The sequence below is a fragment of the Motacilla alba genome, chromosome 3 (genome assembly GCF_015832195.1).
Source record: "Motacilla alba alba isolate MOTALB_02 chromosome 3, Motacilla_alba_V1.0_pri, whole genome shotgun sequence".
NCBI lineage: Eukaryota > Metazoa > Chordata > Aves > Passeriformes > Motacillidae > Motacilla > Motacilla alba.
The window spans coordinates 57,175,486-57,185,197 of NC_052018.1; positions in this window are offsets into that span (position 1 = coordinate 57,175,486).

Below are 9,712 nucleotides of genomic sequence, written 5' to 3' on the forward strand. Positions count from 1 at the left end.
AGCAAAAATTCCATCCTGGACTTAAGACAAGGTTGGTCAATACTGACATGCTCCTGTTTGGTTTTCAATAAAACAGAATTTTTGAACAAAAATGTTCTGAAAAGCATTTCCTTATGTCACGTGCTTTTGGAGTGTGTTCAAATGTGGATAGTAGTAAGTGCTTTTCCAGCAGTAAAGTATTCTGCATTTGCAGTCAAATATCTGGGGAAAAAGTGTTTAAAACTTGCAAACTATAAAGGAGAACCTGCTCCTGCAGTCAGATAAACCTACACTAAAGAGCTGCTTTCAACATTTTAATAGCAGTTTTTATTTCATGTCTAGATATTGGTTTGAGGGTGAAAATGTTTCGTAAATGTATTTTTGACAGGATAACTCCTGAGGCACTGAGATAAAGGCAAATAATATGAAGAAAGGAGATGTGACTTCAGTCTGCTTTGTGAAAGCATTTTGGCTTTTTCCCAGTCTGGAACAAAAACAGCTTTAGGCTCCCTCAGAAGTCTGTCCCATAGCAATGTCACTTCCTGCCTAGTCAGATAGTAGTGTCAACCAGGTGGCTGGTTATTTTAGCACTTCAGTGGATTATTGAGAAACTGTGGAATGAACTATGAAAAGGAATAGCACACCCATGCAAATCCCCTAGCTGACCTCATCTTTCATGTTTTATTCAATTCATCTCACCCTGGTTGTGATGCTTCTGTTTCCAGCCCACCACAGGCAATTTAATTGATGATATACAAGTGCCCCAGAGTTTTCCTGCTTTCAGCTCCCTCAAGCACACATGGACAAAAGAACCCATCATCTTCCTGGAAAAGATTATGTGGCCAGTGGGAATCAGAGTATGTCTACAACATTTTCTCAGAGCCTCTTGTAGCTATTGGAAGGACTTCTCGTGAGCTAGAACAAGGGCCTTTCAATTCCCCCAGGCATGTGTTGAGGCTGTGTTCAGACTCAGGACAGCATCAGCTACCTTCAAGCAAGAATCAGAACTTTTCATCCTGAATATGCAGAATTAGAGGCATCTATTGAAAAATAAAAAGTAATTCAGATATTTTTTTCAGGTTACTATTCTTAATGTTGAAGGATCTTGACCATAGGATGTAGAGCTCTCACATGCAGGGCAGGAAATGGACTTTGTCAAGGAGAAGTCCGCTCCCTTCCCTGAGGTCATGGGAAATGGGGAGACCCACATCTTACCAAGGTGTCTACATTCATGTGGGGACAAGCTGTAGCCTCCAGACTTCTTCCAGTGTGGGAAATCTCAAATATCTCAAAGACTGGTGAATGTTCAACATCTTCATAACCAACTCGGATGCAGGACGAGAAGCAATAGTAAATAAGTTTGTCAATGACACTAAACTGGGAGAAGCTGTTGACTCCCTCCAAGGCAGAGAGGCCCTGTAGAGAGACCTTGACAAATGAGAAGACTGGGCAATCACCATATAAGTGTTGGATGGGGCACCTGGGATGGGGCAACCCTGGATGTAGGTACAGACTGGGAAGTGAGATGCTGGAAAGCAGAGCCACGAAAAGGGACCTGGGGGTCCTGGTCAATGGCAAGTTGAACATGAGTCAGCAGTGCCCTGGCAGCCAGGAGAGCCAACCCTGTCCTTGGGGCATCAGGCACAGCATGGCCAGCCAGGCAAGGGAGGGGATTGTCCTGCTCTGCTCTGAGATGGAGCGGCCTCACCTCGAGTGCTGGGGGCAGTTTTGGGTGCCACAATGTCAGAAAGACATTGAGCTGTTAGAGAGTGTCCAAAGGAAGGTCATGAGGCTGGTGAAGGGCCTTGATGAGAAGCTGTATGAAGAGTGGCTGAGGTCACTTGGTCTCTTCAGCCTGGAGGAGACTGAGGGGAGGCCTCACTACAGTTACAACTTCCTTGTGAGGGGGAGCAAAGAGGCAGGCAATGATCTTTTCCCTGTGGCAACCTAAGGAATGGCCTGAAGCTGTCCAGGGGAGTTTAGCTTAGATATTACAAGAAAGTTCTTCACCAAGAAGGTGGTTGAGCACTTGAAGAGGCTCCCTAGGGAAGTGGTCACAGCACCAAGCTTGACAAAGTTCAAGAAGCATTTGGACGATGCTCTCAGGCACATGGTGTGATTCTTGGGTGTCCTGAGGAGAGCCAGGAGTTGGACTTTGATGATTCTTCTGGGTCTCTTCCAACTCAGACAATTCTGTGATTGTATGAAACCTCTGTCATAACAAACATTAACCTTTCTTAGCTGTAGTTCATTGCCCATGAGATAATTTTTTCAGTCTGTTTTAGGACTGGTGAATTTCAGTAAAATCACAACAGCGTCCTTGCATTAACCAACACATGATCTATAGACAGATCTGAATTTTAGGATTTATTCTTTCCCTGTTTGAGAGGAAGATGTCTATCTACTTAGTCTTCCTTCAAAGATACAAACACTCTTTTTTGTGAATTTTATTATGGCAAAAATATGTTCATCGTGAAAGGAAACGTCCCACATGATATGTGTGCTTTGCAACACACACACACTGCAATTCCAGGTAGCCAGAGCTTTCTTCTGGAATGAAATTAGGCAATGGCATAATTCATTTCATGCACCACATGTGCTTTCTTTCATTTCAAGGATTTCATTGTGCTTTGCAAATGTCAATTGCTTAAGGCACACAGTTCAAGTAGGTATAATTTATGGTTTTTCATGATATTTATTACCAAGATCATTTAAGTGGAACCCAGGTGTTCTGGGATAGAAATGCTTCCTCCTCAGCAGGCAGCACTCCCTGGCCCTCAGGGAGAGACCATTCTCTTCAAAGTGATTCCCAGGAATTCATTTCCTCGGCCTGTGATTAGGTTTTCTAGCTTTCCTCAGTTCTGAACTGTGGTCTTTTACATTTATGCAGCTGGGCATACATCTGAGTACTAAGGGCATGGATGCAGAGATTGACAATCCTGATAAGATTTCTTCTTATGGGTAGAAGTATGAAATGAATATTGACTTCCCTGTTGACTCCACATCAAGTGGGACATTTCTCAGTCCTTTCTTTAGACTGAATGTGAGATGATAAAGAATAAACTTTCCTGCCTGAGAGTGAATACTGCATCTGCATTTGACTTTGCAAAGTGTTAAGGCTACTTTTATTCTAACCTCCTGTTTTTGTTCATTCATGAGAGTAGGAATTGAAAAGAGATTCATGAAGCTTTAAAAGTGACTGAATTTCATTGATTTTGCTCTGGTAAATTTTATAATTCTTTTACAGAAGAAGGGTAACCAACTCTTTTAATGCCATAGTTTTCTACATTACTTGTTTCAGTCATCCCTTAAAGTGAATACCAAGCTGTATTCTAAGCAGTGCCAGTGTACTTAAGTCCCAGTTTCTAAATCTATTCTTACTATTGACAGCAATGTGCATCTTTTAGCATTTGCCAAGATGAATATGAAACATCAGAAGTTAGGCTGTATGTATGGCCATCTTTTACTTACCCATTTGAGTTTCCAGATAGAATCTGGAAAAAATACCACTTTCTATTATTTGACCTCTGTTATGTTGAATGGAGACAGGAAAACTTCATCAGTGTTTTGAGTGATGTCTTAGCAAGGGACCAGAGATTCTGGAAAAATCAAAAGACAATATGTATTGAATGGATGTATAAAAAATGTTTTCCTTAGTTTTATGGTTTAATTGCTTCCCAGGTCTTCTGTCTTTAATAAATGGCTTCATTTCATTGCAATTCCCCCTATGAGATCATCTGCATTTGAACCAAAGTACTGAAATATGTTTTGACCAACATGACTATTTTGAGATATATTTACAGAGTACATTGACAGAGGCATGTTCTTAACTCGGGTTTTGGCACTATAAGATGTTCATGGAGAGGAGAGAAGCAGAAAAGTTTCCACATCATTATTGGCCAGGGGGAGATAGAAGGGAAAAATGGCTAGAGTATCTCCTCACAAATTAATAACTTCAGGCAGAACTTTGGGACTTGACTGGCCCTGCCTTTTTGTGCTGGGATGTGACTTGGGATCCCTGATCCACAAAAGAAGGTGTCTGTAGCTGGACCATTGGCTGTATACTCCTACACTGGCTGTGTAGCACAAAGAAAAGTTCTCCCTAAAGGCAGCCTTGGGGAGAAAAAATAGAGAGGTTAGGCAACTTCTCTGAGACAGACTTAGGACATTGCCAATAGGTTCAGAACTAGCTGACATCTGTAAAATAAGAGAGAGAGCAAGACATCTGCAATGTGATGTGCTGGTCTTGCCTGTAGGAAAGGGTTCAGCCTCAGCAGAGAACAATATGCCATGAGTAGCCTTGTGGATTTCCTGTTTTGTTTGTGCTCTCTGACCCTGCACACGGTCTTCTGGACCTGGTCACCCTCCCTGTGCAGCCCAGCCTAGCCCCAATGGGACCCTCCAGTGCCTCATCTTCCTGGTATGAAATTAGCTGCATCGCAGACTGCTCAGGCTTGTTGATAACCATGTGGAAATAATCAGCTGCTACAAGCAGCCTTTCGCACAGCAAGAGCTGCTGTTCAATACACAAACTAAACCAAACCAGCTTTCCTTGTGAGAAATGCATAGGGCTCAGCCCTTATCAAACTAGGCTCAAGATGAGTGCAGCAAAGGGCAGAGTTATTTGTAGGTGATGAGACATAGTGGTGTGACACTTTTTTCTCTCTGGCACAGAGCCAGTTGGAGACTTAAGTGGCTTCCAGCACTAATCAGGGGGCTGGCAACCCTCTGTTCACACATCTGCCATTTCCCCTGTCTTTGGGCCTGCTTAGAGTTGCAGCTGCTGAAGCACACCTGGTTCTGCCAGCCATCATCATTTGTCATTTATGAGCAACCTGCAGCCATCCCTTACCACAGGTTTTCTGGTTTCAATCCAGGACAGAGACCTTGATCTTCTTCTGTACCAGGGCCTCATGAACATTTTAGCTGTCCTCACTCCCTTGTACAAGAGGACAATCTGATTGCTGGAGAAAGTCCAGTTAGAAAATGCCAATGGGAACTGGCACACCATAATAGAGGGAGGAGCCCCAGAATCTGTATTTAGAAAGGACAGGAGAAAATCTCAAAACCTAAAGGTGTTTTACTAATAGGTGCCAAAGTCCTGACTCATTCACACAATGCCTTAAATCAATAATTGCTTCCTGTGGGCAGAATGTGGTCAAATGCAGGTCACCATTGCTTCACTGAGTTTCAAAGCCCTGTATAAGCTCATAGATGGGCAAGCAGAAAAGAAATAATTTGAATAGCAATTTATGTCCAGACAATTCAGGGCTCTGGGGAAAAGTGCTGTGGGAAGATATCTGTCTTTTTGTGTGTTGTTTTCTGTTGACATGGAAAACTAAAATTTAGGGCACTGTGTGCAAACACATGCTTGCCAACATTTGTTTTTCAGAAAGTAACAGATTTCAGTCAGTTTTGGTCCATCACTGAGGCACATCTCACTCCTCAGGTGTACTAGCAATAGTATATCCCATGTGGAGTTACTTGAAGGAGAAAGGAGAGGCACAAGCAGGAGCTCCTCGGTGCTGTAGTTTTGGAGGTATGAACTGTCCGTAAGTAGGAAGTGGTGCATGGGGCCTCAAGGTCCTGAGGAGACACAGGCAGGGTGTCGGAACCCAGGACACCCCTCTGGGTGCCCTGGATGGCCCGAGCCGCTGGCAGGGGGCTCTGAGACCCTGGCATGCAGCCAAAGACACATGGTGTTTTGATCTTAGCCCATGGTGCAAATTACCAACTCTGTATGAAGAATCACAAGTCACAAAAGTTTAGATAGCATGACAGTAATAATCACAGGTGAAGGGAAAAATTTTTGAGTGCTGTACAGGGGGGTTTTGTGCCTTGTACAGAGGGATTTAAGCTTTGTACATGGGGGTCAGGAGTTTTAAGATGGAGGGATTTGGGCGTGCCCTGTTCTCCTTCTTTCTCCTTCCTAACCTCCATGTTCATGGTGATGTTGGCACTTATAGATTGGTTTAGAAGAGAAGCTGACTGTCTAACATAGGTGATAGCTATTGGAACAGAGTTGTAAATATAGTACATGTAGTTTTTAGTGTAAAAGACAGCACCAGCCTCGTGGGCGGAGACTGTGCCACTGGCTGACCTGCTGAGCAGACCTCGGCAGCTCAGGGAGAAAATCTTTTAGATAACATACAATAAACAACCTTGAGACCAACAGCTGAAGACTATTGAGTCTTTCTTCGGAAGCGCGGGTTGGAGAGAGACTTTTCCACCTTTCGGGGTCACCCTGACCTGGGGGAGACTCCGACAGCAGGGGAGAGGTACAATGATGAACCTGCCTCTGTCACCTCTGCAAAGAGAAGATTTAGTGTACAGGTGACCATACAAAGAGAGTGTTTTAAGCAATTTGGGGAGCAGAGCCCCCCACATGTTACACCTCAGAGCATGGAGAGGGAGGGTGAAAAAGTGGAGGAAGCAGGAGAGGGGCAAGTGGCTTGTGGAGGCAGCTGTCACCCCCAAAAGTGCAGGTCAGCAGGCTTATTAGAACTCCATCTCCCTGAGGGTGAGCTTTCATCCCACGCTGTTAAGGTCAGTATTGGTCAGCAAGTAAAAAGCAGGCCAGAAATGTACAGCTTTATTGACTCTTGTGAAAACATTTAAGCAGACAAGTTTTCATTCTTCCTTCTTGGAAACATGTTGCACCAGACCTCTTCAATTTAGACAGCATCTCCATTCCTGAGGCATCCTGTGATGCCTGTGATGGGAGTATCAGCTCTCTTGGTCTCATGAGACCAGGGGTTAGCTGTGTTTTGCTGCTTCAAGAGAGCCAAGTCCTATAGCTTGCTTTTTCCTTTCAGCTCTGTACACAAACAGCAGATACAGATGGGTTCTGACATATCAGTCCCAGCTGTTGTGCGTGATAGGCAGAAGAAGGAGGGGACCAGCAATCATTCTGCCAGCAAGAAGTTTCTACATAAGAAAATCCTTCTTAAAAATCAAAAAATCAGAGAATCTAGAGCACTGGGAATTGCAGTTTTGCCCACTACAATAAGAAAAATGAGTGGGTTTTTTTTCTTGTGCAAGAAGTTGGAAGGAGAGTGAAGAATGTATTTTGTCATGTATCCCAAAGCTGAGGGTTAAATTGTGATCCTCACAGTATTTCCCACATGTACAATCCTATTGATGGGACAAAACAGAAGATTACTGCAGCAACCATAAAGACTGGGTGACTGCACCCAACCCTCGGGATACAAGCTGGTTATTGCAGTATTGTCTTCATGGAGGAAGATATTTAAGTGTTCCAACCCAGGTCATTTGACAGGCCCACAGAAAGACAACGTTTAAGAAGAGCAGAATTAGTTCTACCAGTATGCTAAAGGAAAGAGCATTTTGGGAAACACTTGAGAAAAGTGATCTTGTGTAGTAGGAGTCCTCTGATACAACAAAGCCCAATAAAACAGAGGAGGACAGGTACAGCTGTTACTGAATAAATGGGGCTTCTGGTGAATGAAGAGTTTTCATTGTTATTGTTCATCAAGAAAACATTAGCCACGATTGTATGACATGTTTTAATTAGAAAAGGTCAATTAGGCAGTGTGACACTACATTAATTACAGACAAAGCTGCTGAAACCTTTAGAGGTTCAGCTTGTGCATGGAATACAGTTTAGAAGTTTTGCACTTTCATCTGTTTAATCAAGTATCTACTTGCTCTTTTGAATATCTGTAGAAATGTAGCAATACATTCCTCACTGTTAGAAAAAAAAAATTGACTTAATCTATCCCAGAAAGTTTACTTTGGGGATTCTTCAAATGATTTACAACAAATTGAGTATATTTCTCAACCAAGATGGTCAGTGCTTAACTAGGAAAAGACATTAGGAATAACTTTGCAGCATAATGGACAGTGAAGCTTTGGAACATATTTCCCATGGAGCCCACAGAGTTTCCATCACTTCAGGTCTGGAGGAAGGGATTGGACAAGTGCCAGTCAGGCATTACTTAGCTCTCCCTACCCAAGGGTATGGGAATGGAGTGGACAGTCATTCTGCTCTCCTTCTACAAGGGCAACACATGTTTGTCCAGAACAGAGGTTTCATGTGTTGTTCTCATCAATGATCTCATTGCTGAAAAGGTCCTGAAGAAGCAAGAGGATTATTTTAATGAGTGTAAAACATAACTTTAAAGTAGCTGAGCTAAGTCAATAAGTATTCTCTAAAAGTTGCTAGAATTCATTCTGTGTGATGGGATCCTTAGGGAAATTTTGCTCACATGCTTGATTAAGCATCATGGATTCTAAATAGGCTTTTGTGTGGGTTCAGTTGAAAATCATGAAGTATGGTGAGGTTAGAAGAGACTTGGGGCCATATTTTATGAAATGAGCCTGAAGTTGATGTAAGTGGCCAACTAATATGAGACAGCAATTCATCAGGTTTTTCCTTTGCCTCTTTTCTATGTCCTTATGTGAGGGGAAAAAAAAGCTGATGTTACCCAGATGGATTGAGCATGCTAGTCAGATTATCCCTGTGGATGCCCTTCATCTGCTCACACCGCTCAGTCAAAAATATCATCTGGCACACCATATCACATTCAGAAAAGCAGGAAAATGTATACAGGTCAACTATAATTGAATTAATCACAAATATACAGGGTAGGTGACTTTACAGGTAAACATATTGGTTCAAATATTGCCTGTGACATCTAAAGAAGAAAAGTTTGTAATTCCCTATTATTTTAAAATACCTGCTAGATTAAAAAATTACATTTAAAATCATTTATGGGTAGTTTATTTTATTTATCCTCTTCTCTCTTCATGCCTCCAATCCAACTTGTCTCTGAAAGCAGCTACCCTAAAGAAATCTTTTTTCGCAGATTTCATATGGCTCTACATCTCAGATTTTACCTTGCTCTTACATGGAGTTAGGTTTTTTTTTCTATATCACCCCTAAGCAATGCTGATCTATGAGAGAGCTGTCAGGGGTTTTTCTTAGTATTTATATTCTTATTTTCCTAGTATTTATACCCAGAAATCTTGGTCTTGGGGGCAAGAAACCAGCTGTTGGCCTTTTATACATTTATACTATTTTAGCTGCTGAATTTAATTTTAAAGTGCCAACAGAATAATGTCATAACCTGTATGGAATGAATTGTTGTCTCTTTCAGTAGGGCTGGCTTAGACCATTGGATCTTCAAATGATGGAAAATTAAGCACTTCTATAGCTTAGATCATAGTTATAGTATTTTCCACCAGCAAAGAAGGTAGTGCAGTTTATACTGTATAAAAATTAAAATAAAAATAAAATTTAAACAATTTGTGCTTGTACTTGAATATCTGTCTCACAATGGATGAAACCATGAGAATGTGAAATTCTCCAAGATTACCAGAGAGGGTGCATTCTCCCCCACTTGATGCCAAATAACATTGCTGGATATGAGCGGAGAGGTTTGCCTGCTCCTCTGGGAAGGCAGCCTGTCTGACTCTGCTGGGGCAAAGACCAGCTTGACCCATCCAATCTCCTTTCAGAGAAGAGTCCCCTGGAAATGATGGGGGTTGACCTAAGATTGCATGTGTCTGTTCTGCCATTTTTGGCTTGGCATTCATTGAGGACACTGTCAAGAGCCATTGCTCCAGTCTTGATGAGACCCTTGGTAGACATGCTGAATTGCTGTATGTTTCTGGGGGACAGAAGAAGTCTAACCAAATGCAACAGCTATTTTTGATGCTAATAGCTTTTCCTTCTGTGTAGTTCTACACAACACGTGTCTGTACCTCAGGT